The 26,144-nt window shown below is 44.8% G+C and overlaps 1 protein-coding gene across 4 annotated transcripts in view; it reads right to left on the reverse strand.

Annotated features, from left to right (window-relative positions):
* Positions 1-26,144, reverse strand: part of galnt11 (UDP-N-acetyl-alpha-D-galactosamine:polypeptide N-acetylgalactosaminyltransferase 11 (GalNAc-T11)) — a 203,101-nt gene that overhangs the window by 175,762 nt on the left and 1,195 nt on the right. For all 4 annotated transcript variants that reach the window (XM_070881652.1, XM_070881653.1, XM_070881654.1 and 1 more), the window contains exon 2: positions 9,418-9,736. The gene's annotated coding sequence lies outside the window, so the exon portion shown is untranslated. The remainder of the gene's footprint in view (positions 1-9,417; positions 9,737-26,144) is intronic.

Below are 26,144 nucleotides of genomic sequence, written 5' to 3' on the forward strand. Positions count from 1 at the left end.
AAGTCCAGAACCAGGGGTCACAGTCTAAGGATAAGGGGTAAGCCATTTAGGACCGAGATGAGGACAATCTTGTTCACCCACAGAATGGTGAACCTGTGGAATTCTCTACCACAGAAAGTTGTTGAGGCCAATTCACTAAATATATTCAAAAGGGAGTTAGATGAAGTCCTTACTACTAGGGGGATCAAGGGGTATGGCGAGAAAGCAGGAATGGGGTACTGAAGTTGCATGTTCAGCCATGAACTCATTGAGTGGCGGTGCAGGCTAGAAGGGCCGAATGGCCTACTCCTGCACCTATTTTCTATGTTTCTATGTAAATCAAGTTCCATACAAATACTGCAGTCCATGTGGTGAAGGTACTCCCACAGTGCTATTAGGTAGGGAGATTCAGGATTTTGACCCGGCATCAATAAAGGAACTGTGATATATTTCCAAGTCAGGGTGGTGTGTGACTTGGTGGGAAACTTGCAGGTGGTGGTGTTCCCATGTACCTGCTGCCCTTGTCCTTCTAGGTGGTAGAGGTCTCGGGTTTGTGAGTTGCTGTCGAAGAAGCCTTGGTAAGTTGCTGCAGTGCATCTTGCAGATCGTACACACTGCAGCCACGGTGCGCCGGTGAGTGAATGTTTCAGGTGGTGGATGGGTGCCAATCAAGCGAGCTGCTTTGTCCTGGATGGTGTTGAGCTTCTTGAGTGTTGCTGGAGCTCCACTCAGCCAGGCAAGTGGAGAGTATTAAATCACACTCCTAACTTGTGCTTTAAGTAAAATACCTCAGCCATGTTGATGTCACACATTTCAGCCTTAACAGTCAACCTTGATTTGCTCCACTGGGTTAGAATACTGGTGACACGAGTGAGACCTTCATCCCATGTCTAACTGATAATGGCAATACCATCAAAGTGTGCCAGGGTGTGTTTTCCAATGCCTATCAGAATGGAATCCACCCACCGTTTAGCATATTCACATACAGGTCCAATGCTTAAGCACTCGCTTAGGTATCTTGACAACATAATTTACTTTGCTGCACCTTTTCACCACCATATATATTTATACTATAATTTATTGCGCCATCTTGGCCACAGAAACAAGATGCTGTGGACTATCAGATGCTCTCTATGTATAGCATTGCAGTTATACCAGCTTTTCTGGCAGCCCTGTGCACAATCGGCCAACCTAGTCAGGTCCATTAATTTCTGCACACACTCTACTAAGTTTCTGTTCTCATGAATAGTCTTCACCGATCGTACCGCTCTGATTAGCACCAACTGATCCCACATGCAGGATCCATATAGTCATTTAAACGGTGACAGCCTCTGTAAATTTGGAGCAACTCTCTGTGAGCAACCATTTCCCAGAATGAGTTTTGACAAGCGTGGGACCTATATCATATGTCCTACAAAAAGCAGTCACAGTCCTTAGAGATGCTGAGCAATTGAAAATGCTGCAACAATCTGTCCTTTGTGCATTTGCCCTCATCCGGAGTACCACTTTATGTTGGAATTCCTCCGATTCTTGTCCCTTAACTGACTTTCCTTTGTAATGGACCAAAAGGCAGCCCCCATAGCTCCAATGACTAAAAATGTGAAACACTGATATGCCAGGTGGCCTGAGCTTATCTGCCCTCTAAAACAGTGGGAATCCATTGCTCCTCTACTAGTTCATGACTTTCCAGGTTCTTTGGTTAACTGCCTCATGCAAAATATCTTGTGGGAGACCTTGTCCCCGTTGCCTGCTCTTGCATGGGACAGCATCACTGCAGCAGCAGCAGGCTCCTCACCCCGGGACCCGGCTGTTGCTCCGGGTGCTGTGTGGGCCAAGACCACCACAATACCATTATTTAAATCCAGCTTGAATCCACAGCCTTTGCCCACCTCCAAGCAACCAGCCAAACTTTATCCCCTTAACCATATTTGCCATCATTCATATGATTCCCCAGCAGAACCCTGAACAACAAGAGCTGGGACACACCCACTTTTTTTTCCCCGCCACCATGAGTGAAATTCTAGTCATGCTTCGGCTGCACTAAATCAAGTGAGCACGGGCCATCATAAATGGTACATTAGTTGCTGCACATCAGGTATAGTCATACATCAGTGTACATCCACTATCACATAATCCTTCGGTGGGCTACCTCGTCCTTAAAACTAGGCATGCCAATGTCATCAGATAATACGACTCTAGACTAAAACTTAGGCTTTGAATGCCAAACAAATTTATTACACAGTAAAACAAAACAAGTAAATAGTAGATATAGCACAACATATAATTTTAACAGTACCTATCTATCTACCTGGCTCTACGTTTAGTAAAAAATAATAAATAATATATAGTACACAACTACTGTTCTAATCTATGATACAAAGCATATTCACATAGAGACTCTTGTTCTCTTAGTGTTAAGAAATTATCTGGTTGGCTTTCTAGCCTGACTTCAACGTATACAAACCGAGTCTTTGATTTGAATGAGATAGGCTGGTCAATACCTTCCAAAAATGATCGTGAAGAAGCACATTTAAATAACTGTCTGTGAATTAAAGTAAAAGCTACCAAACGTATTTGAACAAATCCCACAAGATGTTTATATTTGAATGGAATGGTTTGGCAACCTAAAAAAATCTGTAATAATTGTATCAAGATGCGATATGATTTTTGTGAGAAACTGTAATTACTAAGAGAATTGAAAAAGCCAATACAGGTTGAGCGTCCGAAATCAGGAAACCTCGGGACCGAGGCCGTTCCGGATATTTCCGGATTTTGGAACGTCTTTGCCTGGGTCTGGGTCGAGGTAGGTGGGGCCACTGAGGGCTGGGGCGATATCGGGCCACTGAGGGCCGGAGCGAGGTCAGACGGCGGAGGGCCAGGGCGGGCGAAGTCGCGGTGAAGTCGGGGCGGGCGAAGTCGAGGCAAAGTCAGGCCGGAGGTCGGGCCACCGAGGGCCGGAGCGAGGTCGGACCGCAGAGGGCCAGGGCGGGCGAAGTCATGACGAAGTTGGGCCGCCGAGGGCCAGGGCGAGGTCGAGGTCGGACTGCCGAGGGCCAGGGCGGGCGAAGTCGGGACGGAGGTCGGGCCGCCGAGGGCCAGGCCGAGGCGAGGTCGGGCCGCTGAGGCGGGAGGAGTCCGGATTTTAGAACATTTTCCAGATGACCCCACCACGGATCGACCCGGTGTCCGAATTCCAGAACATTCCGAATTTTGGAATTCTGGATTTCAGACGCTCAACCTGTACAATGCTAATATGTAATCTGTGGCTCAGTGGGTAGCAATCTCGCCTTCGAGTCAGAAGGTTGTGGGTTCAATTCCCACCCGAGACTTGAGCGCAAAATCTAGGCTGACACTTCGGATGCCTTCTTTTGGACATAAAGGATTCCATGGTACTATTTCAAAGACGAGCAGGGGAGTTATCCCCAGCCAATATTTATCCCTCAACCAACTTCGTTAAAAAGAAAACAGATTAGCTTATCATTACCATCATCATTAGGCAGTCCCTCAGAATCGAGGAAGATTTGCTTCCATTCCCAAAGTGAGTTCTTTGATGGCTGAACAGTCCGATACGAGAACCACAGACCCTGTTACAGGTGGGACAGACATTCGTTGAGGGGAGGGGTGGGGGGGCTGGTTTGCCGCGCGCTCCGTCTGCTACCTGTGCTTGACCTCTTCATGTTCTTTACGTTGAGACTCGATGTAAAGAGCGTCGGGTGGTCTTCGGCCAAGGTCTCCCAGGTGTCAGTGGTGATGTCGCACTTTACCAGGGAGGCTTTGAGGGTGTCCTTATAACGTTTCCGCTGCCCACCTTTGGCTTGTTTACCATGAAGGAGCTCCGCATAAAGCATTTGCTTAGGGAGTCTCATATCTGGCATGCGAACTATGTGGCCTGCCCAGCGCTTCAATACTGGGGATGTTAAGCCTCGACGAGGACACTGATGTTGGTGCGCCTGTCCTCCCAGGGGATTTGCAGGATCTTGGAGACATCATTGGTAATATATCTCCAGCAACTTGAGGTGCCTTCTATACATCGTCCATGCCTCAGATCCATACAGGAGGGCGGTTATTACTACAGCCCTGTAAACCATGAGTTTTACCATACTGCTGTTTGAGGAAGCTTGCAGTGCACATATTGGTGGGCCGCATTTCGTACATTACAGCAGTGACGACACTTCAAAAAGTATGTCATTGACTACAAAACACTTTGGGACGCCCTTGGGTCGTGAAAGGCGCTATAAAAATGCAAGTCTTTCTTTATGAAAAATGCTTTATTTCTTCACAGCACCTTCATATTCCACAGTCTGAAAGCAGACTGAAAATATAAATTTTATATTTTAGTATGTAGTGACTGCTGTCCACCCCAAGCTGTCATGGCACCTCTTCACACAGCAGTGTTGAGAATGGGGACTCAGTGATGTGGTTGAAATCAAATCTATTTTCCATGGTTGTGCATGTTATTGTTCCATGCTATTGTTTAGCTACCATGCCTCATTGGCTGTAAAGCACATTGAGACGTCTGTTGGCTGTGAAAGTCGCAAGATAAATGCAAGTCTTTCTTTCTTAAAAAAAATTCCAAAGTATATTTTAATAAGATAAATACACAAGGATAGAGCCATTGTTAGAATCTTTTATAAAAATATTTGCGCTTAGCTGATACACAACTGATTTAACCATCCATCACCAGAGCTGGGTGAACCCCATGAAGCTCCACCAGGCCTTGCTCAGTTGTGCCAAAACAGCCCACTATTCAAGGATCATCCTGGAGGACATTAATTTCTTCAACTCCATCAACATCCTGGGGGTCACCATGGACCAGAAACTTAACTGGACTAGCCACATAAATGCCCTTGCTATTAGAGCAGTTCAGAGACTGGGTATTCTGCAGAGAGTGTCTCACCTCCTGACTCTCCAAAGTCTTTCCACATCTACAAGGCACAAGTTAGAAATGGGATGGAATACTCTCTCCACTTGCCTCTGGATGAGTGAAGCTGCACCAACGTTCAAAGCTCAACATCATCCAGGACAAAACAGTCCTCTTGATCAATATCCCATCCACCACCTTAAACATCCATTCCCTCCACCACCGTGGCTGCAGTGTGTACTATCTACTGGATACACTGCAGCAACTCACCATTGCTTCTTTTACAGCACCTCCCAAACCCGCGACCTCCACCACCTAGAAGGACAAGGACAGCAGGTGCGTGGGAACACCACCACCTCCAAGTTCCCTTCAAATCATACAACATCCCAACTTGGAAATATATCACCATTTCTTCATCGTCGCTGGGCCAAAAACCTGGAACTGTGAATTGTGAGTACCTTTACCACATAGAAACATAGAAAATAGGTGCAGGAGTAGGCCATTCGGCCCTTCAAGCCTGCACCACCATTCAATATGATCATGGTTGATCATGCAACTTCAATACCCATTCCTGCTTTCACTCCATAACCCCTGATGCCTTTAGCTGTAAGGGTCACATCTAACTCCCTTTTGAATATATCTAACGAACTGGCCTCAACAACTTTCTGTGGTAGAGAATTCCACAGGTTCACAATTCTGAGTGAAGAAGTTTCTCCTCATCTCGGTCCTAAATGGCTTACCCCTTATCCTTAAGATTGTGACCCCTGGTTCTGGACTTCCCCAACATCGGGAACATTCTTCTGCATCTAACCTGTCCAATCCCGTCAGAATTTTATATGTTTCTATGAGATCCCCTCTCATTCTTCTAAATTCCAGTGAATATAAGCCTAGTCGATCCAGTCTTTCTTCATATGTCAGTCCTGCCATCCCATGAATCAGTCTGGATTGCAACAGTTCACCACCACCTTGAGGGCAACTAAGGATGGGCAATAAATGCTGGTCATACTAAGGTCGTCCATATCCCGAGAATGAATAAAAAATATATTTCAAAGATGCCAATTCAGCTCACTCGACTTGATATTACGAAGTGGATGAGTGCAAAAGATATAGGGCCCAAGTTTCCACATGATTTGCACCTGATTTTTAAGAGCAACTGATGGAGAACGGACTATCTTAGAAATCGCAATTCTCCACATTTTTTTTTCTGCAGTTCTAGTCAGGTAGAACAGTTCTACTTTGGAACAGAATTTTTTCTTCAAAAGGGGGCGTGTCCAGCCACTGACGCCTGATTTCAAAGTTTCCACAGTGAAAACGTACTCCAAACTAACTTAGAATGGAGCAAGTGAAGATTTTTGCAGAACTGAAAAAACCTGTTCTACACATTAAAAAATCAGGCGCAGGTTACAAATTAGGCGTCCAGAACGAGGTGGGGGGGGGGGGGGGGGGGGGGGGAAGGGAAGTCATTAAATTCTACAATAAATCCTTATTTATACTTCTACAAATATTATACAAATAAATCCAACCTGAATAAACATTTATAAGCAAAGAAAAGATTAAATAAACCATCTTCCTACCTGTGTGAAAGTGCTTCAGCCAGCCTCACAAGTTCGTTCGTTTGTTCCCGACCGCAGCGGGGGGGGGGGGGGGGCGGGGGAGGAAGCCGTTCCAGACAGCGGGCGGGCGGGAGGGTGGGAGTGCGGGCCCGATCGACCGAACGCAGCCGGGGGGGGGGGGGGGGGTAGGAAGCCGTTCCAGACAGCGGGCAGGCGGGAGACAGTGAGAAGGCTGCAGGAAGCCTCAGAAGTTGAGCAGCCATTCCCGACGGCCCCATGCCGTCGGGAATGGCTGCTCAACTTCTGAGGCTTCCTGCAGCCTTCTCAGTGCTGATGTGCTGATGGCAATGTGCTTTTATTAAAAAATGTTCAAAAATTAAACAGCTACAAAGAACTACAAAAATGGCCGAGTGCCAATGTTTCCTTCACACTGCGCGTGTGCGAACGCTCCAACGCGCACGCGCAGGGTTGCCGGCAGGAAAAAAACTAACTTAAATGGTACCCGCCCCCTCCCACTTACAAAATCGGCGCAAGTGGTAGGCTCCACCCCCTGCACGCCGCGCCAGGCAGACATGGAGCTGCAAGGCGCTCGAGAATAGCGCGGTTTTTTTTAGGCGCCGTTTTAGGCGTGAAAAACGGGTGCCCAGCTCGGAGGGGCGCCCGTTTTTTATCGTGTGGAAACTTGGGCCCCTTGTCCCTGACAACTTCCTTCCTGTAATGCTGAAAATCTGTGTACCAGATAGCCAGCCCCTAACCCAGCTGTTCCAGTACAGCTATAATACTACCTTCTACCCAAAAATGTGATAGATTGCCCAGCTATATCTTAGCCATAAAACACAACAAATCTAACCCAAATAATGAGCTTTCTATCAGCCTCCTCCCAATCGCCAGAATACCAATAAATTACACCCATTCACCATTAACCCGATCGCTAATTCTCATTTTGCATCCCACTTGGCTCCAGACTCCATCCTATCCTTGATTCAGACATGGATACAAAAGCAGAGTTCCAGAAGAGAGATTCCCTCACCATCAGGACTGCATTCAACTAAATATGATACCCGGAGACGCGAGATTATGGGAATCAAAAGGAAAACCCTCCAGGGGTCAGAGTAATACCTGACACAAAGAAAAGTGGTTTCGGTTGTTGGAAGGTAATCATTGCAGCCCCAGAAAGCCACCGTAGGAGTTCCTCGGGGAAATGTATTCAGCCCAACTATCTTCAGCTGCTTCATTAATGACTTTCCCTCCAACATAATCCAGGAGAGGGGCTGTTCATTGATAAGTCCACAGTGTTCAGTTCCATTCACAACTTCACCGATAACAAAGCAACCCATGCCTGCCTAGAGGAGGACCTAGTTAAGAACCAGGCTTTGGCTGACAGTGGCAGATAACATTTGTGCCAAATAAGTGCAAAGTAATGACCGTCTCAAACTACAGAAAGCACAGCCATTTCCCTTGACCTTCAATGGCTGCACCATCATCAAGTCCCCCACGAGAAACATCTTGAGGGTCACTTCTGCCCAGAAGCTTAACTAGTAGACCAGCCATATCAACACTGGGTGACATATGGCTCACCTCTGGACTTCACAAAGTCTTTCCACCATCTACAAGACCTAAGTCAAGAGTGTGATGAAACTCATTACTCACCTGGATGAGTGCAGCCATTACAGCACTCAAGCTCAACACCATCCAGGACAGAACAACTCAATTTGGCAACTGGAGTTAATATCCATCACCAACCTATTGGCTGTAATATGTACAATCCACAGGATGCACTGCAGCAACTCACCAAGGTTACCTCACCAGCACCTCCCTCTCCTGTGACCTCTACCACTAAGAATGATATGAACAGCAATATTATGGAAAGATCTTCACCTCCAAGTATATACAACCTTGCCAACTTTACTCATATCTTTAGACCAAATCTTTTTAAAACCCCTTTGGACCAAGCTTTTGGTCATCCCTGCCAATCTCTCCCTCTTAGGCTTGGCCTCTGTTTTCCTTACACCACTGTGAATCGCTTTGGGACATTTTCTATGTTAAAGGAACTATATAAATGCAAGTTGTTGTATTCCCCACAGTTGAATAAGCCTACTACAACTCTCAGTCTGGGCTCAAACTTCAGCAAGCAGACCATCGACACTGCTCACAGAACTGTACTCAGAATAGCTTATTACCTCCAGGAAAAGTTAAAAGGGCAGAAAATTGAATGGAAAAACTGGAGAGGCTGAAGAAGCCGGGAGAATCACAACCTACAGGAAATTCTGCTTGGCAAGTTGAACAGTCACTGTCACACAGCAAGTATTCCCAAATATGTGAACAATTCACAGGCTGTTTATCCCCATTAAGGCTGATGGCTTTCAAGGCAGCGAGTTCACACTAATATGCAGTTCAGATAGTCTTCTAAACAGAGAAAGATTAATTTTAAAAATTGATTTTTATACAGAAAAATCAATGAATTATGATTTTTTTTTTATTAGGTTAATAATTAGTTCAAAGTTAACTAATACTTTTATAATGGACTGCCCCTCTTTAAATGCTGCTCTTGAATTCACTATGCGGTTAACACACTGAAAATGATTTTCTAAAAGCACTTTAGAAAGTACTTTAGTAAAATTTAGGACCAGGGTCAAATGTATATACCACTTTCAAATGCTACATGTAGGAAATAAATGGCTACAATGCTGAAATGTAGTATGATCTTGAACTAAATGCAATTTTGATACATCACACACAAATGCATTTTTTATCATTCATATGTATTATACAGGTTTTTCTCTTTTCTGGCAGATGAACAGTATACCCCATGTTTATCACACCACAATACCCATTAGTCATAACTGACTCAGCTCTTCTTGACAAGATTAACTGCTAGTAAATTTGTCCAGTACAATAAATACCTTACACTGTTCAGCATAGCAAAAGTGGTTATATTTTAAGATACATAACATAACTGATCAATACAAATTAAGCAAAATTAGAAAAAAAATTGGGATCAGTTCAAATCATCACAGTACTTACCCCAGCTATGGTATATTGCATTGTTTCATTCTCTCAAAAAGCACCAAGCAATTTGTTCCTGTCGGAGCTCTCTGCATGCGCCACCCGGTGGCCGGGAATGGTTCCAGACGAGGGGTGGTTCCAGATAAGGAAGTTCTGGATAAGGGAGGTTCAACAGTACTGTACGGGGTATTGGTGAGGCCACACCTAGAGTACTGCGTATAGTTTTGGTCTCCTTATTTAAGGAAGGATATACTTGCATTGGAGGCTGTTCAGAGAAGGTTCACTAGGTTGATTTTGGAGATGAAGGGGTGGACTTATGAAGATAGATCTTTTTCACCTGCAGAAAGAAAGAAATTATCTTACAAGATAATATGATCCAAGAATGGTCAAGAACCATTTAAGATGCTATGAATACCAGTTTGCTATACAACACTGCATTTTGTGGTACAGGTTGAACCTCCCTTATCCTGAACCCTTGGGACCTGGTCTGTTCTGGATAAAGGATTTTTCTGGACGACGGGTGGTCATGTTAAATTGGATGCTACAGGTACTGAGCAAGAGGATATCGAAGCTGGCTGGCTTGGGGGTGGGAGTGCGGCAAGATATCATGGTGGGTGGGGGACGTGGTGTCAGGCCAGTGATTGCGGGAGTCGGCAATAAGGAAGGACTTCAATTAGTTCATATCGGAGTTTTGCGCATGCGCCACCCGGTGGCCGGGAATGGTTCTGGACGAGGAGTGGTTCCGGATAAGGGAGTTCTGGATAAGGGAGGTTCAACCGTACTGTACAGGGTATTGGTGAGGCCACATCTAGAGTACTGCATGCAGTTTTGGTCTCTCTATTTAAGGAAAGATATAATTGCATTGGAGGCTGTTCAGAGAAGGTTCACGAGGTTGATTCCAGAGATGAAGGGGTTGACTTGTGAAGATAGGTTGAGTAGGTTGGGCCTATACACATTGAAGTTCAGAAGAATGAGAGGTGATCTTATCGAAACATATAAGAGAATAAGGGGGCTCGACAAGTTGGATGCAGAGAGGATATTTCCACTCATAGGGGAAACTAAAACTAGGGCACATAGTCTCAGGATAAGGGGTCTCCCATTTAAAACTGAGATGAGGAGAAATTTCTTCTCTCAAAGGGTCGTAAATCTACGCAATTCTCTGCCCCAGAGAGCTGTGGAGGCTGGGTCATTGAATATATTTAAGGCAGAGATAGACAGATTTTTGAGCGATAAGGGAGTAAAGGGTTATGGGGAGCGGGCAGGGAAGTGGAGCTGAGTCCATGATCAGATCAGCCATGATCTTATTAAATGGCGGAGCAGGCTTGAGGTGGCCTGCTCTTGCTCCTATTTCTTATGTAACCTGTAACATGTTTCTAAGAGTACAGACTTAATGTGCCAAGTGCAATAGTCTGTTAAAAGTAGAAGAGTTATTTGTTTGGCAGAGTGTCTGAAGATCGTGAATTTTAATCTGTTGACAGTATTTTACTCCATTTTTAAATACACCACAAATCAAGATGACAACAACTTGCATTGATATGGCTTCTTAACTGTCCCAAGGCACTTCACAGAGGTGTAGAAAAAAATACCAAACCAAAGAAGGGGATAGTAGAAGAGATGGCCAAAGCTTGGACTAAGAGGTGCATTTTAAGGAGGGTGTTAAAGGAAGCGAGGGCGATGAAGAAGTGGACTGGTTTAGAAAGGAAATTTCAGAATATGGAGTCTAAGTGGCTGAAGGCACAGCTGCTAATGGTGGATGAATGGAGGGAGGCTCGCATAGAGGCCAGAGTCAGAGGAATAGAGAGTTCAGAAGGGGTGTTTGTAGAGCTGGATGAGGTTACAGTGGTAGGGAGGTGTGTGAAACATAAAGAGATTTAAACACAAGGGTGTGAATGTTAAATTGGGGGACCGGGAACCAATGTAGGTCAGCGAGGACAGACGTGATGCATGGGTGGGCCTTTGCATGGGATAGGATACAAGCAGCAGAACTTTGGATGAGCTTAAGTTTATGGAGGGTAGGGGAAGAAAGGCCAGCCAGGACAACATTGAAATAGTTGGGATTAGAGATGACAAAGACATGGATATGGGTTTCAAGCAGATGGAATGAGGTAAAGGTGGAGTCCAACAACGTTAGAGCTAGACGTGGACAGGCTTTGTGATGGACAGTATATAGACAGACAGGATTAAAAGTTTAGCTCAAGGTTGAATAGAATGTCAAAGTTGTGAACAGTCTGGTTCACCCTCAGGCAGTGGCTGGGGACAAATTATCGAGCTTGATCTGCCCAATCTTTAGCTGTAGGAAATTGCAGCTCAACCAAGACTAGATGTCAGCCAAGCAGTTCTATAGCACAAAGGCAGTGGAGGGGTCGAGAGAAGTGGTGGAGAGGTGGAGCTGGGAGTCATCAGGCATGTGAAAGCTGACCCCATGTCTGTGGATGACATCGCCAAGGGGCAGCAGGTAGATGAGGATCAGAATGGGGGGGACATGGATAGTTCCTTGGGGGACAGAGGTTACAGTGCAGGGTTGGAAAGAGAAGCCATTGCTGGAGATATTCTGGCTACAATTGGATAGATATGAGTGGACCCGAACAAGGGCAGTGCCACTCAGGTGGACAACAGAAAAGAGGAATTGGTGAAAGATGGCGTGGTTAACCATGTCAACGGCTGCAGAGAAGATGAGGAGAGATAATGCACCATGGTCACAGTCACAGATAAATACAGATGAGATAAGCTGTTGAGCTCATCTCGTCCATAGAAACCAGTAGTTCATTTCTTGGATCATTGGGAACTATTTAAAAGTTTGTAAACGAAGCTCCACTGATAAATTATCAGATTTAAATTCTGGATGGTGAATTGGTCATTTCCTCCCTAATTTGAAAGGGAAAACAGGTGTTATTATTTTTTTCTAACTACAAATAAGGACTGGAGATGTACACACACCGCATCCCGTAATGTCAAGTTACATGACGAAGAGTCTAGATAATGACTACAGCTTTGTAATTAACGGCCTAGAAAATGCGGTCAGAGGCTTCCTGCGAGCGGATGCCTCCGGCCAACATTTTTTTAACGAAAGTACCTGGTGGTCTCGGAGTCCAGCGTAGGGGCCCACATATTCGAGGAGCGTATGCGTAGCCTGGGATCACGTGGGCCGGACCAACCAATTAAAATGGCATATCCCCATTCACAGTAATGGTGATCTGGATATCACCATTTCTGTGAATGGGAGTATCCCCAAAAAAGTACAAACTTTTTAAATAAGTAAAACACTTCACATATTTAAAATTCATTGAAATTGAATTTAATAGGGGTAAAAATAAACTTACCTTAATGAACAGGGTTTTTAAAATAAAAATTATTGATAAAATGTAATTTTTCTATCTTTTAAAACTTTTACGCTGGTAAAAGCAGGCCTTACACTTGCTTTCACCAAATGTAAGTTTGAAGGACATTCGCTGGGCAAGAGTTGGACAAATAGCCCAATCTCATCCGCGAAGGCCCTTCTCCCCGGGATGCGTTGGAACTGTCAAAAGACATTTTGACAGTTCGCAAGTGACGGTTTTCGGCACATATGCATGCCGGAAGCCAGCACTTGCGGGGCCTTTACGGGTGCATGCGCCCGTAGAAACCGCGCTTTTTGGCCCAACAAAATGCATACACTGCATACAATGATCGTAATACATCATTCGTAGCACGCAATGCAATTTTGTATCAACTATTTCATATTTCAGACTTCAAAAATATTTGTGTTTCACGATGGTGATGTGCTACTTTTAAGTGCTTTAGTAGGTAATATTTTGCAGTGCACAGTCCATTTTCGAATACTATAAATGTATCTTACTGCTAAAATTGCTTGACATTATCTGGAAATGTATATTACTGTGGGAACTGCCACTGATAAAAATGTCTATGAAACATGCAAATAATTGTGGGCTGTCATTTAGCTGAACTCCATCTTATTCGTTTTTTTTTAGCTTTAGTGATGTTCAAAACTGAAACTGATTTTTGCTGATTTTCTCTTAATTTGCCCTGGCATTTTTGGGCTCAAATGTTTTCCCCTCCGACTTACTCCCAGCTTTTGATCCTAAAAATAATGATGACTGGAAAACCTGGATTTTTATTGACAGTAAAAACTGACTTTAAAAAAAGTCCGAATGGATGATTGTTTGCTTCTGAAATGAATTGAAATGTTGTGCTGTGCTTCTTGCTAGCTCAGCCTCACTGGAGCGAGGAGGCGTGCACAGCAGAGATTCAATTGGTGTTTCCGTCAGCCTAACTGTCATTCACTGCGATCACTTTGGAAACCTATGCTGGATTTCAGCCAAGTTCAAGTAGATGCAAGTTTCAAAAGTTTTATATGTGTGACAAGTTCAATATTAGGCCAGAGCCAATTCCAGCTGATCGCGTCAACACTTCATTTTATATATTAGCATCAGCAGCGCCACAATAAACATGTGTCAGGAGGAATCAAGGCTCTGTGCAGCTAAGAAGACCTCTCAACTGTTACATTGGGCTCACTATTGTTTTCATTAACAGCTGACCCAGGATGATCAGAGGACCAGTGAGGAGAAAGAACTATTTGCTTTACCATTTTTACATTGGGCCATAAATTGCGGACTCTCCGTGTGCGTATGATGTGCGCACTCGCCCGAAGAGATCCTGCAAGTTCCGGGTTTAGGTGTGCAAAGCGCATGAGCCTAAACCCGGCACTTCTGATCTGTCAAAATGTCTGCCCCGGGAGAAGGGCCTTCGCCCAACTCATGCGCAGCAAATAGCCTTAAAACTCTTACGCCTAATAACCAGCGTAAGAGCTTTAAAAGATAGAAAAATTAAATTTTATCACTAATTTTTATATTAAAAACCTTGTCCATTAAGATAAGTTTAATTTTAACCCTATTAAAACATTTTCAAAAAAATATTTTTTTCCTAAAACATTTAATTTAATTCAATTTCAATTAATTTTAAATATGTGAGGTGTTTTTTTTATTTATTGTGTTGTGTTTCGGGGGGAATTCTCATTGATAGTAATGGGAGCGCGTACAAACGGAACTCACCATTATTATCAATGAGAATATTACAATGTGATTGGTGGTCCAGGCCCATACGTTCCTGGGATGCGTGGGCCTCTGCGAAAGGCTGGAATATAGGCCTCGGACAGGAAGTGCTCATTCCTCCGGGACCACCAGGTACTTTGGTCAAAATAATTTTTGTCGGAGACATCTGCCCACAGGAAGCCTCTGACCACAATTTTTGGCCCATTGTTGCACATTTCCAGTTAATGACTACACAAAGAAAATAGTGCCTTCTGATGTCATCAAAACTATTCAAAGTGCTTCACAGAATGAATTATAAGACCTGCATTTTCATCCCAGTTTTCTGTGCTATTTTGGCCATAATTACAAGGATGCACAATGTTTGCAGCCTTACTCTAAACTAAACCTGTATGACAGCAATACTACAGGTCAGTCAAAGAACTGCAGTACTTGTTAAAAAAAAGTTTAGAAATTGTGTCAAGTTACTGCAGTTTCCCAGCTGACCATTCAGGTTGCTTTAGCCAGATTTAGCTCAAAATAAAGTTTCCCATGGAAACAGGAAGGATTACCGTCTAACTTATTGAATTTAGATATCATCCCCATAGGCAGTCCCTCAGAATCGAGGAAGACTTGCTTCCACTCTTAGCATGAGTCCTTAGGTGGCTGCACAGTCCAATACGAGAACCACAGTCTCTGTTACAGGTGGGACAGATAGTCGTTGAGGGAAGGGGTGGGTGGGACTGGTTTGCCGCACGCTCTTTCCGCTGCCTGGGCTTTATTTCTGCATGCTCTCGGCGATCAGACTCAAGGAGCTCAGCGCTCTCCCGGATGCACTTCCTCCACTTAGGGCAGTCTTTGGCCAGGGACTCCCAGGTGTCAGTGGGGATGTTGCACTTTATCAGGGAGGCTTTGAGGGTGTCCTTCTAACATTTCCGCTGCCCACCTTTGGCTCATTTGCCGTGAATGAGTTCCGAGTAGAGTGTTTGCTTTGGGAGTCTCATGTCTGGCAATGCAAACGATGTGACCTGCCCAGCGGAGCTGATCAAGTGTGATCAGTGCTTCAATGCTGGGGATGTTGGCCTGGTCGAGGACGCTAACGTTGGTGCGTCTGTCCTCCCAGGGGATTTGTAGGATCTTGCGGAGACATCATTGGTGGTATTTCTCCTGCGACTAAACATTAGTAAGTCAAAGATCCGCCACTGCACAGCACTGCATTGAGATCCAGGGCACAGCCCTGGACAACATGGACCACTTCCTTTATCTCAGGAGCCTCCTATCAACAAGAGTAGGCATTGACAACGAGATCCAACACCGCCTCCAGTGCACCAGTGCAGCCTTCGGCCGCCTGAGGAACAAAGAGTGTTTGAAGACCAGGCCCTCAAAACTGCCGCCAAGCTCATGGTCTACAGAGCTGTAGTAATACCCGCCCTCCTGTATGGATCCAGTCTCTCACCATTTAAAAAATATTCTGCTTTTCTCTTTTTCATACTAAAGTGGATAACTTCACATTTCCCCACACTAAGGGCCCAAGTTTCCACATGATTTGCGCCTGATTTTTAGGAGCAACTGGTGGAGAACGGACTATCTTAGAAATCGCAATTCTCCACATTTTTTTTTCTGCAGTTCTAGTCAGGTAGAACAGTTTTACTTTGGAACAGAATTTTTTCTTCAAAAGGGAGCGTGTCCGGCCACTGACGCCTGATTTCAAAGTTTCCACAGTGAAAACGTACTCCAAACTAAAGTAGAATGGAGCCAGTGAAGATTTTTGTAGAACTGAAAAAACCTGTTCTACACATTAAAAAATTAGGCGCAGGTTACAAATTAGGCGTTCAGAACGAGGTGGGGGGGAGGGGAACTCATTAAATTCGACAATAAATCCTTATTTATACTTCTACAAATATTATACAAATAAATCCAACCTGAATAAACATTTATAAGCCAAGAAAAGATTAAATAAACCATCTTCCTACCTGTGTGAAAGTGCTTCAGGCACGGAGAATTCTGCAGCCGTTCGTGCCGCTGAGCGGGGGGGGGGGGGGGGAGCCGTTCGTGTCGCTGAGCGGGAGGAGGGGGGGGAAGAAAGCCGTTCGTGCTGCTGAGCGGGAGGGGGAGAGAGCGAGGGGGAGGGAGGGAGGGAGGGAGGGAGGGGTAGGTCAGGTCGGATCGGATCCAGTCCGGGAGCGGGAGTCGGGTCCAGTGCGGCGGGGGGTGGGGGGGGGGGGGGGGGGGCAGGAGCGCGGGTCGGGTTGGGTCCAGTCCGGGGGGGGGGGGGGGCGGGGAGCAGGAACAGGAGCGCGGGTCGGGTCAGTCGCGGGGGGCGGGTGTCGGGTCTGGTCGACCGGGGGGGGGGGGGGGAGCGGGTGTTGGGTCTGGTCCAGAGGCAGGGGGGGGGAGCGGGTGTCGGGTCTGGTCCGGAGGCAGGGGGGAGCAGGAGCAGGCAGGGGGGAGCAGGAGCTGGCCGTGGGAGGAGCCTTATTCACGCAGCCCCAGTGAGGCCATTGGGCCAGGGCTAGGGGCTGCGTGCTTCGGGCCCCTCCCACACAGTTCGGCGCCTGGAGCTACTGCACTTGCGTGCCCACTGTAGCACGCATGTGCAGAGGTCCCGGCACTGTTTTCAGCGCAGGGACCTGGCTCCGCCCCCCCCACAGCTCGTGCTGGCTGCGCCGAGGGCCAGAGGACCTACAGGTAGGTGGAGAATACCGAGGATTTTTTTAGGCGCGAAAAACGGGCGCCCAGCTCGGAGGGGCGCCCGTTTTTTTTCTTGTGGAAACTTGGGCCCTATATTCTGTTGTGTTCCTAACACAGATGAGACTGCACACAGGGAGGTTAAAGTAACAGTGACCTCAGCCTTTATTAAGACACTCTAGAGTGAGTAACAGGCCTTAGAGGCTGGCTTATATACAGTGCTCCCAAGGGATGCTGGGATCCCTTGGGACTTCAGGGGATGCGCTCCCTGGTGGCGGAACATGGGAGTGCATGCTTTACAGATACAAAACATATTCCATCTGCCATGTTCTTGCCCATTCACTGAACCTGTCTATATCCCTTTGCAGCCTCTTTGCGACCTCCTCACTACTTACTTTCCTACCTAGCTTTGTATCATCAGCAAACTTGGATACATTACACTCAATCCCTTCATCCAAGTCATTAATATAGACTGTAAATAGCTGAGGCCAAGCACTGATCCTTGTGATACCCCACTAATGACAGCCTGCCAACTCAAAAATAACCTGTTTATTCCTATTCTGTTTTCTGTCTGTTAAATAATCCTCTATCCATGCTAATATATTACCCCCAACCCCATGACCCCTAATTTTGAGTAATAACCTCATGTTCTTAGCAAATGATTTTTGGAAATCCAAATACACTACATCCACTGGTTACCCGTTATCTACCCTGCTAGTTATAACCTCAAAAAACTCTAACACAGATTTGTCAACCAGCTATGTCATCTGTGAAGCGGCTTGGGAATTACCACATTAAAGGCACTATATAAATACATGTTGTTGTTGTCTCTCCTCCTACTCCTCTAGCACCTTCTCCTTTGAGCTCTACCTATGCTTCTCACCATCTAATCACAAAGAGGTTTGCAAGAGCGATATTGTTTTATTCTTCAATTTTCTCTCCCGACAAGAAAATGTCTAAGCTCTAATCAGAGCTGCCCACCGCATCCCCCCCCCCCCCCCAACATCTTGATTTAATTAAAATAGCAACTGAGACTTTCCCCAAATGCATGGCACTGCATGTCATATTGACCATGCAGGTGTAAGATTGTCTCAGTCCTCAGTGTGTCAAGGCTAGGAGGGGGAAGAAGAAAAGTTAACCAGGAAAGCTTTGTTGCCACGTCCCACCTGCTCCCTAACGAGGCCTCCACATGTCTGCCCGGCTCACCCGACACGTGAGACCGTCTGCCCTCTCACATCTATCGGATTCCCACACCCTGGCACTGTCACCCACTCCCCTGTTGACTTCATATCAGCCCAATCGGCTGCTCATCTATCACATTCCTCCTTCTTTCATCTGGCCACCGGTGACATACAACTCTTCCAAAAAAACACTTTAGGGCCTTCCCGTACTCACTGAGCAACATTCCAACTTTTGCCTTGCTGCCCCCAACACCGAGTACCATTGTGCTCTAGCTCCCCCTAGTTGAGTAGCATTACCCCCACTTCCACTTAACTGAATTTTGACCAATAACCGCGCGACACACACACACACACCACTGCCCCCACCCCCCCACCACGAGCAGTAATTCAGCTCTGCTCCCTTCTAATCGGACTGGAAAACTGCAAATGTAACGCCCCTATTTAAAAAAGGAGGGAGACAGAAAGCAGGAAACTATCGACCAGTTAGCCTAACATCTGTCACTGGAAAAATGCTCGAGTCCATAAGAACATAAGAATTAGGAACAGGAGTAGGCCATCTAGCCCCTCGAGCCTGCTCCGCCATTCAATAAGATCATGGCTGATCTGGTCGTGGACTCAGCTCCACTTACCCGCCCGCTCCCCGTAACCCTCAATTCCCTTATTGGTTAAAAATCTATCTATCTGTGACTTGAATACATTCAATGAGCTAGCCTCAACTGCTTCCTTGGGCAGAGAATTCCACAGATTCACAACCCTCTGGGAGAAGAAATTCCTTCTCAACTCGGTTTTAAATTGGCTCCCCAGGGTTTTGAGGCTGTGCCCCCTAGTTCTAGTCTCCCCGACCAGTGGAAACAACCTCTCTGCCTCTATCTTGTCTATCCCCATCATTAAGGAAGCACAGGTAGTAGCAGGATATTTAGAAAATCATAATGCAGTCAAGCAGAGTTAGCATGGTTTAATGAAAGGGAAATCATGTTTGACAAATTTGCTGGAGTTCTTTGAGGATGTAACGAGAAGGGAACCAGTAGATGTTGTGTATTTGGATTTCCAGAAAGCATTCAATAAAGTGCCACATAAAAGGTTGCTGCACAAGATCTCACGGGGTTGAACCATAGAAATTTACAGCACCGAAGGAGGCCATTTCAGTCCATCGTGTCCATGCCGGCCGACCAAGAGCTATCCAGCCTAATCCTACTTTCCAACTCTTGGTCCGTAGCCCTGTAGATTACGGCACTTTAAGTGCACATCCAAGTACTTTTAAATGATGTGGTGACGTGTTTCTGCCTCTGGCACCCTTTCAGGCAGTGAGTTCCAGACCACCACCACCCTCTGGGTGAAGAAATTTCCCTCATATCTCCTCTAAACCTCCCCCCAATTACTTTAAATCTATCACACCTGGTTGTTGACCCCGCTGCTAAGAGAAACAAGTCCTTCCTATCCATTCTATCCAGGCCCCTCATAATGTTATACACTTAAATCAGGTCTCCCCTTAGCCTTCTCTGTTCAAAAGAAAACAAACCCAGCATTTCCAATCTTTCCTCATCGCCAAAATTCTCCAGTCCAGGCAACATTCTTGTAAATCTCCTCTGCACCCTTTCCGGTGCAATCACATCTTTCCTGTAATGTGGTGACCAGAACTGCACACAGTGCTCCAGCTGCAGTCTAACCAGTGTTTTATACAGTTCAAGCATAACCTCCTTGCTCTTGTATTCCATGCCTCGACTAATAAAGGCAAGCATTCCATATGCCTTCTTAACCACCTTATCTGGCCTGCTATCATCAGGGATCTGTGGACCTGCACTCCAAGGTCCCTTTGTTCCTCTACACTTTTCAGTGTCATACAATTTAATGTGTATTCCATTGCCTTGTTAGACCTCCCAAAATGCATTACCTCACATTTATCCGGATTGAATTCCATTTGCCACTGTTCTGCCACCTGACCAGTACATCTTCCTGCAGTCTGCAGCTTTCTTCTCATCAAGCACACAGCCGATTTTAGTGTCAACTGCAAACTTCTTAATCATATCCCCAACAATCAAGTCCAGGTCATTGATATATACCACAAAAAGCAAGGGACCCAGCACTGAGCCCTGCGGAACCCCACTGCGATACAGCCTTCCAGTCACAAAAACACCCATCATCCATTACGCTTTGCTTCCTGCTTCTGAGCCAATTTTGGATCCAACTTGCCACTTTGCCCTGGATCCCCATGGATTATTACTTTTGTGACCAGTCTGCCATATAAACTACATCATACACACTGCCCTCATCGATCCTCTTGGTTCCCTCCTCGAAAAATTCAATCAAGTTAGTCAGACACGACTTTCCTGTGTCAAATCCATGCTGACTGTCCTTGATTAATCCATGTCTTTCCAAATGAAGATTTATCCTGTCCCTCAGAATTTTTTCCAATAATTTTCCCACTACTGAAGTTAGGCTGACTGGTCTGTAATTACTCGGTGTATTCCTTTCTCCTTTTTTAAACAATATATGAGCATGGATAGAGGATTGGCTAACTAACAGAAAACAGAGAGTCGGGATAAATGGGTCATTTTCAGGTTGGCAAACTGTAACTAGTGGGATGCCACAGGGATCAGTGTTGGGGCCTCAACTGTTAACAATCTATATTAATGACTTGGATGAAGGAACTGAGTGTAATGTAGCCAAATTTGCTGATGATACAAAGATAGGTGGGAAAAGCAAGTTGTGAGGAGGACGCAAATAATGTGTGAGTTGTGAGGAGGGATAAAGACAGGCTAAGTGAGCGGGCAAAAATTTGGCAGATGGTGTATAATGTGGGAAAATGTGAGGTTATCCACTTTGGTAGGAAAATTAAAAAAGCAAATTATTATTTAACTGGAGAGAGATTACAAAATGCTGCAGTACAGAGGGATCCGGGGGTCCTTGTACATAAAACACAAAAAGTTAGCATGCAGATACAGCAAGTACAGGTAACTCTCGATTATCCGTACACAGATCTAACGGAGAACCTGCTGCAACAGCACTTTTAAAAACTGTGATCTGTCCCATGTATAGCTGCACACGACCATTAAACCCACCCCACACACAGTCCTGCGCTGACACACTGCATTATCACTACACACAGAGGAAGGGCTTTATTTTATAATAAAGTTTAATACTGTCTCGACCTTAAAGGAATCCTTGTAGAGCAATCAAATTAACTCGGACCTGGACAGTCTGTCCGCTCATACTGCGACCCATCCTCACGTTATTAGTCCCAACCCCGCTCTTTTAGGGCACTGTCCAGATCATCACGCTGGAATCAAGTTCAGAGGGGCAAAAGGTTTATCCAACTCTTCCTCCCTTCCCTGTCGTCTTTCCATTTTCTAATCTTGGTGAATGTGCTCTTGTGCAGTCTGGAATATCACTGAGGGTGCCGCCTCGGGGGTAAGTAAAGCCGAGTCTCATTCGACCTCCAGCGGTTGAAGCCTTTAGACTGGCCATTTTAAGAAAAAGTAGACACAGTATAACATGGGTCTCTTCACTTTATATTAAAATGAAAAGGTGGACAATTCCATCCTGGAGTGCACAGAAGCAGAAAAGCATCAAAGTACTGTATAAATTTGGGACCCAAACATTTTCGGCAAGTACGTGCACTCGCCCTAGCGGCAAAATCGTTTACCCGGAATAGCCCGATCCCCGAGGGCTCCGGATGATCAAGAGTTGCCTGTAATTAGGAAGATAAATGGAATGTTGGCCTTTATTGCAAGGGGGATGGAGTATAAAAGTAGGGAAGTCCTGCTACAATAGTACAGGGCATTGGTAAGACCACACCTGGAGTACTGCGTACAGTTTTTGTCTCCTTATTTAAGGAAGGATATACTTACATTGGAGGCAGTTCAGTGAAGGTTCATGAGGTTGATTCCTGAGATGAAGGGGTTGTCATACGAAGAAAGGTTGAGCAGTTTGGGCCTATACTCATTGGAGTTTAGAAGACTGAGAGGTGATATTACTGAAACATGTAAGATTCTGAGGGGGCTTGACGCTGAGAGGATGTTTCCCCTCGTAGGAGAATCTAGAACTAGGGGGCATAGTTTTTAAGGGGTCACCCATTTAAAACGGAAATGAGGAATTTCTTCTCTCAGAGGATCGTAAATATTTGTAATCCCCAGAGAGCTGTGGAGGCTAGGTCATTGAATATATTTAAGGTGGAGATAGACAGATTTTTGAATGATAAGGGAGTCAAGGGTTATGGGGAGCGGGCAGGGCAGTGGAGTTGAGGCCAGGATCAGATTAGCCAGGATCTCATTGAAAGGCGGAGCAGGCTCAAGAGGCCAAATGGCCTACTCCTGCTCCTTTTTCTATGTTCTTATGAATATTAACATAGCCTGCCCCCACTAAATAACATGTGGCATGTGCAACAGCACAGCATTCAAGATTTCGCCCCTCCCCCAACACTGAGCATCCTTGTGGAGCTGGCTTCCTCCCCCACTATGAACGCCATTTCTTCCCCAATTCCTTTCACTCAGCAACATTTTAGAACGTTGCTTCCCTGCCGAACTGCAATGCAGCATAGCTCCCACCAATCAGCATGTAGGGTTCTGCACTGGGGCCTCAGCTATTCACTATATTTAGAAATGACTTGGATGAAGGAACAGAGAGCTGTATATCCAAGTTTTCTGACAACACTGTGGCACAGTAACTAGTGTAAATGGGAGCAAAAAGTTGCAAAGGGAGATTGATAGATTAAGTGAGTGAGAAAAACTGTGACAGATGGGAGTTCAATGTAGGAAAGTGAGGTTTCCCACTTTAGACTCAAGAAAGATAGATCGGAGTATTTTCTAAATAACAAGAAGCTAGGAACTGCAGATGAGCAGAGAGATTTAGGGGTTCAAGTGCAGAAAAGCTAGCGGACAGGTACAAAAAAATAATTAAAAAGGCTAATGGAATGTTTTCCTTTACCTCAAAGAGGTCTGCAATACAAAGGGGTGGAAGTTATGTTAGTTATATAAAGCTCTGGTTAGCCTCCATCTGGAGTATAGGACTACATTCAATTCTGGGCACCGCACCACAGGAAGGATATATTGACCTTGGAGGGGGTGCAGCATAGGTTTACCAGAATGGTACCGGGGCTAAAAAGTTAAAATATGAGGACTGGTTGCATAGACCAGGCTTGTATTCCCTTGCATATAGACGATTAAGGCGTGCAAAAGCAAAATAGTGTGGATGCTGGAGTCTGGAATTAAAAACAGAAAATGCTAGAAATACTCAACAGGTCAGGCAGCATCTGTGGAGAGGATGCAGAATTAACGTTTCGGGTCAATGACCCTTCGTCAGAACTGGAGAGTGTTCGGAAAGAACGGATTCTTAACAAGCATTGAAAGGGGGAGGGGTAGAAAGAGCAAAAGGGAAGGTCTGTGATAGGGTGGAAGACAGGCGAGATTAGAGAGACAAAAGCGATGATGGCCCCAACTCAAATGATAATGCCAGGAGTTAGAAAAACATTAGTCAGGATAGGGTGTGAATGGTGGGATTATGACCAACTGCCATTAGAGACAAGGGGAGATTAAGCTTAAGGTGTAATCTAATTGAGATGTTTACGATGATCAGAGGAGTTGATAGAGAGAAACTATTTCTTCTGGTGTGGGAGAGTCCAGAACAAGGGGGCATAACCTTAACATTAGAACTAGGCCGTTTAGGAGTGATATCAGAAAGCACCTTCACATAAAGGGTAGTGGAAAACTGGAACTCTCGCCACAAAATGCTGTTGTGGCTGGGGGGTCAATTGAAAATTTCAAAATTGAGATTGATAGATTTTTGTTAGGCAAGGGGATTAAGGGTAACGGAACCAACGCGGGTAGATGGGAGTTAAGGAACAGAATAGGTGATGAGATAAGATACAGGGAGGGGGAAGAGAAAGTAAGCAAGGAAAACAAATAAGGAAATAAATTGAGCATTTTGCTAGCTTGGAGAATGAGAACTATCCAAAACTATAATTTGCTGTCACAGTTTGTTGATGAATGAATAGAATTGCTCAGAATGTTTTTGGAAATAAAATTTCAACCAGCAATTTTGTTCCTCAGTAACTGAAATTTTGAATACCAAAAAGGCTTTAAAGGAATTAAATATTTCACAATAATATGGTTACATTTATCCATTGTTTTTGTTGTGCTTTTAATATTCTTGTCAAAAGTTTTTATCTGATAGTATCAACCTCTCCCAAATGCACAGGCTTGGACTTGACACTTTCATCAGAGTGGTGACTCAGGCAGATCCTACAGTCTGCAATGTGCACAGTTTTCCATCATTTAAACGAACCAAATTATAGAATGCCTCTCAGTCTCTGCAGAATCTATTTAAGGAAAGCTAAAAATCATATACTGAAGGGTACAGAAGAACAGGAGTATCTAGGGCTACAAATGCAAAATTCCTTGAAACTGCAAGTCCAATGCAGGCAAATAAAGCCAAAAAGGGTCAAAAGTATTTTGGGTTTATGACTAGGGCCAAGAGTTAACTTAAGAGATGATCAATTTATACAAGGCAATGGTTAGGCCAATTAGAGAACAGGATGCAATGTTTGGGCAGTGCATTTTGGAAAGGACATAGCTTCACCAAGATGGTGACAGGTTGAGAAACTCCAGTTATGAGGAGAAACTCAAGGTGCTGGAGCTATTTCTACTAGAACCGAGAAGGCCAAGTGGAGATTTAATTGTTCTCAAAGTTCAAAACAAGATGAATATGGAAAGATTATTTTGTATAGTTGAGAAGATAGTGACAATGGATCATTAATTAAAATGGTCACTAAGAGTGTAATGAATGATGTAACGGGCTGCGTGGAATGTTTTACCAGAGGAACAAGTCAAGGTAGAGACCATTGTATATTTTAACAGGAGAGTAACAAAGCAGTTGAAGCACAGAAATGGGAAGACAGCAAAGCATTGGGATTAGTTTAGAGTTGGTCTAACAAAAGTCAGCACAGACACAATGAGTTGAATGGCTTCCTTCTGTCTTGTGAAGTTTTATGCTGACTGAGCTTCTGAAGGGTTCTAACATTTTATGTTCCTGTTTCCTAAATATATATGAATAGGATTGACCAGGCTACATTATGATCAAAGAAATAACTTTTAAATGACTTGTTAAACCCTGTAAAAGGGCTCTGCCTTCTGACAACAACATCGGACATTAAAACAGTGCTCCATAAGAACATAAGAATTGGGAGCAGGAGTAGGCCATACGGCCCCTCGAGCCTGCTCTGCCATTCAATATCACGGCTGATCTTTGAACTCAACTCCACTTTCCCATCCGATCCCCATATCTCTTGATTCCCCTAGAGTCCAAAAATCTACCTATGTCAGCCTTCAATATACTCAACAACTCAGCATTCACAGTCCCTTAGGGTAGAGAATTCCAAATATTCACAACCCTCTGAGTGAAGAAATTCCTCCTCATCTCAGTCTTAAATGTCCACCCCCACTCCTCTTATCCTGAGACTATGCCCCCTAGTTCTAGACTCTCAGCCAGGGGGAGCAATCTCTCAGTATCTACCTTGTCAATCCCCCTCAGTATGCTTCAATGAGAACATCTTTCATTCTTCCAAAGACATGGCACAGGGATACAGGCACGATATACAGTAGATGAGGTGAAAGCCTGTTGAAAATTAACTTGTCCAATATTTTTCCACCTCATTTTACAAACCTAGTCTGGGATGAGTGTAGTGTATATTTAATTTAGAGTATCATTCTGCCACAGGTGTTTATTTGCAGTCAAAAAGTTTTTTTAAAAACTTTGCCTGGTGAAAATTACATTAACATAGCATTATGATTAAAAAGAATATTTAAATGTTCTCCCACTCAGAAAGTCCAACCCCAGAGACTTGAGCACAAAAATCTGG

This window comes from Pristiophorus japonicus, chromosome 5 (assembly GCF_044704955.1).
Source record: "Pristiophorus japonicus isolate sPriJap1 chromosome 5, sPriJap1.hap1, whole genome shotgun sequence".
Taxonomy (NCBI): domain Eukaryota; kingdom Metazoa; phylum Chordata; class Chondrichthyes; family Pristiophoridae; genus Pristiophorus; species Pristiophorus japonicus.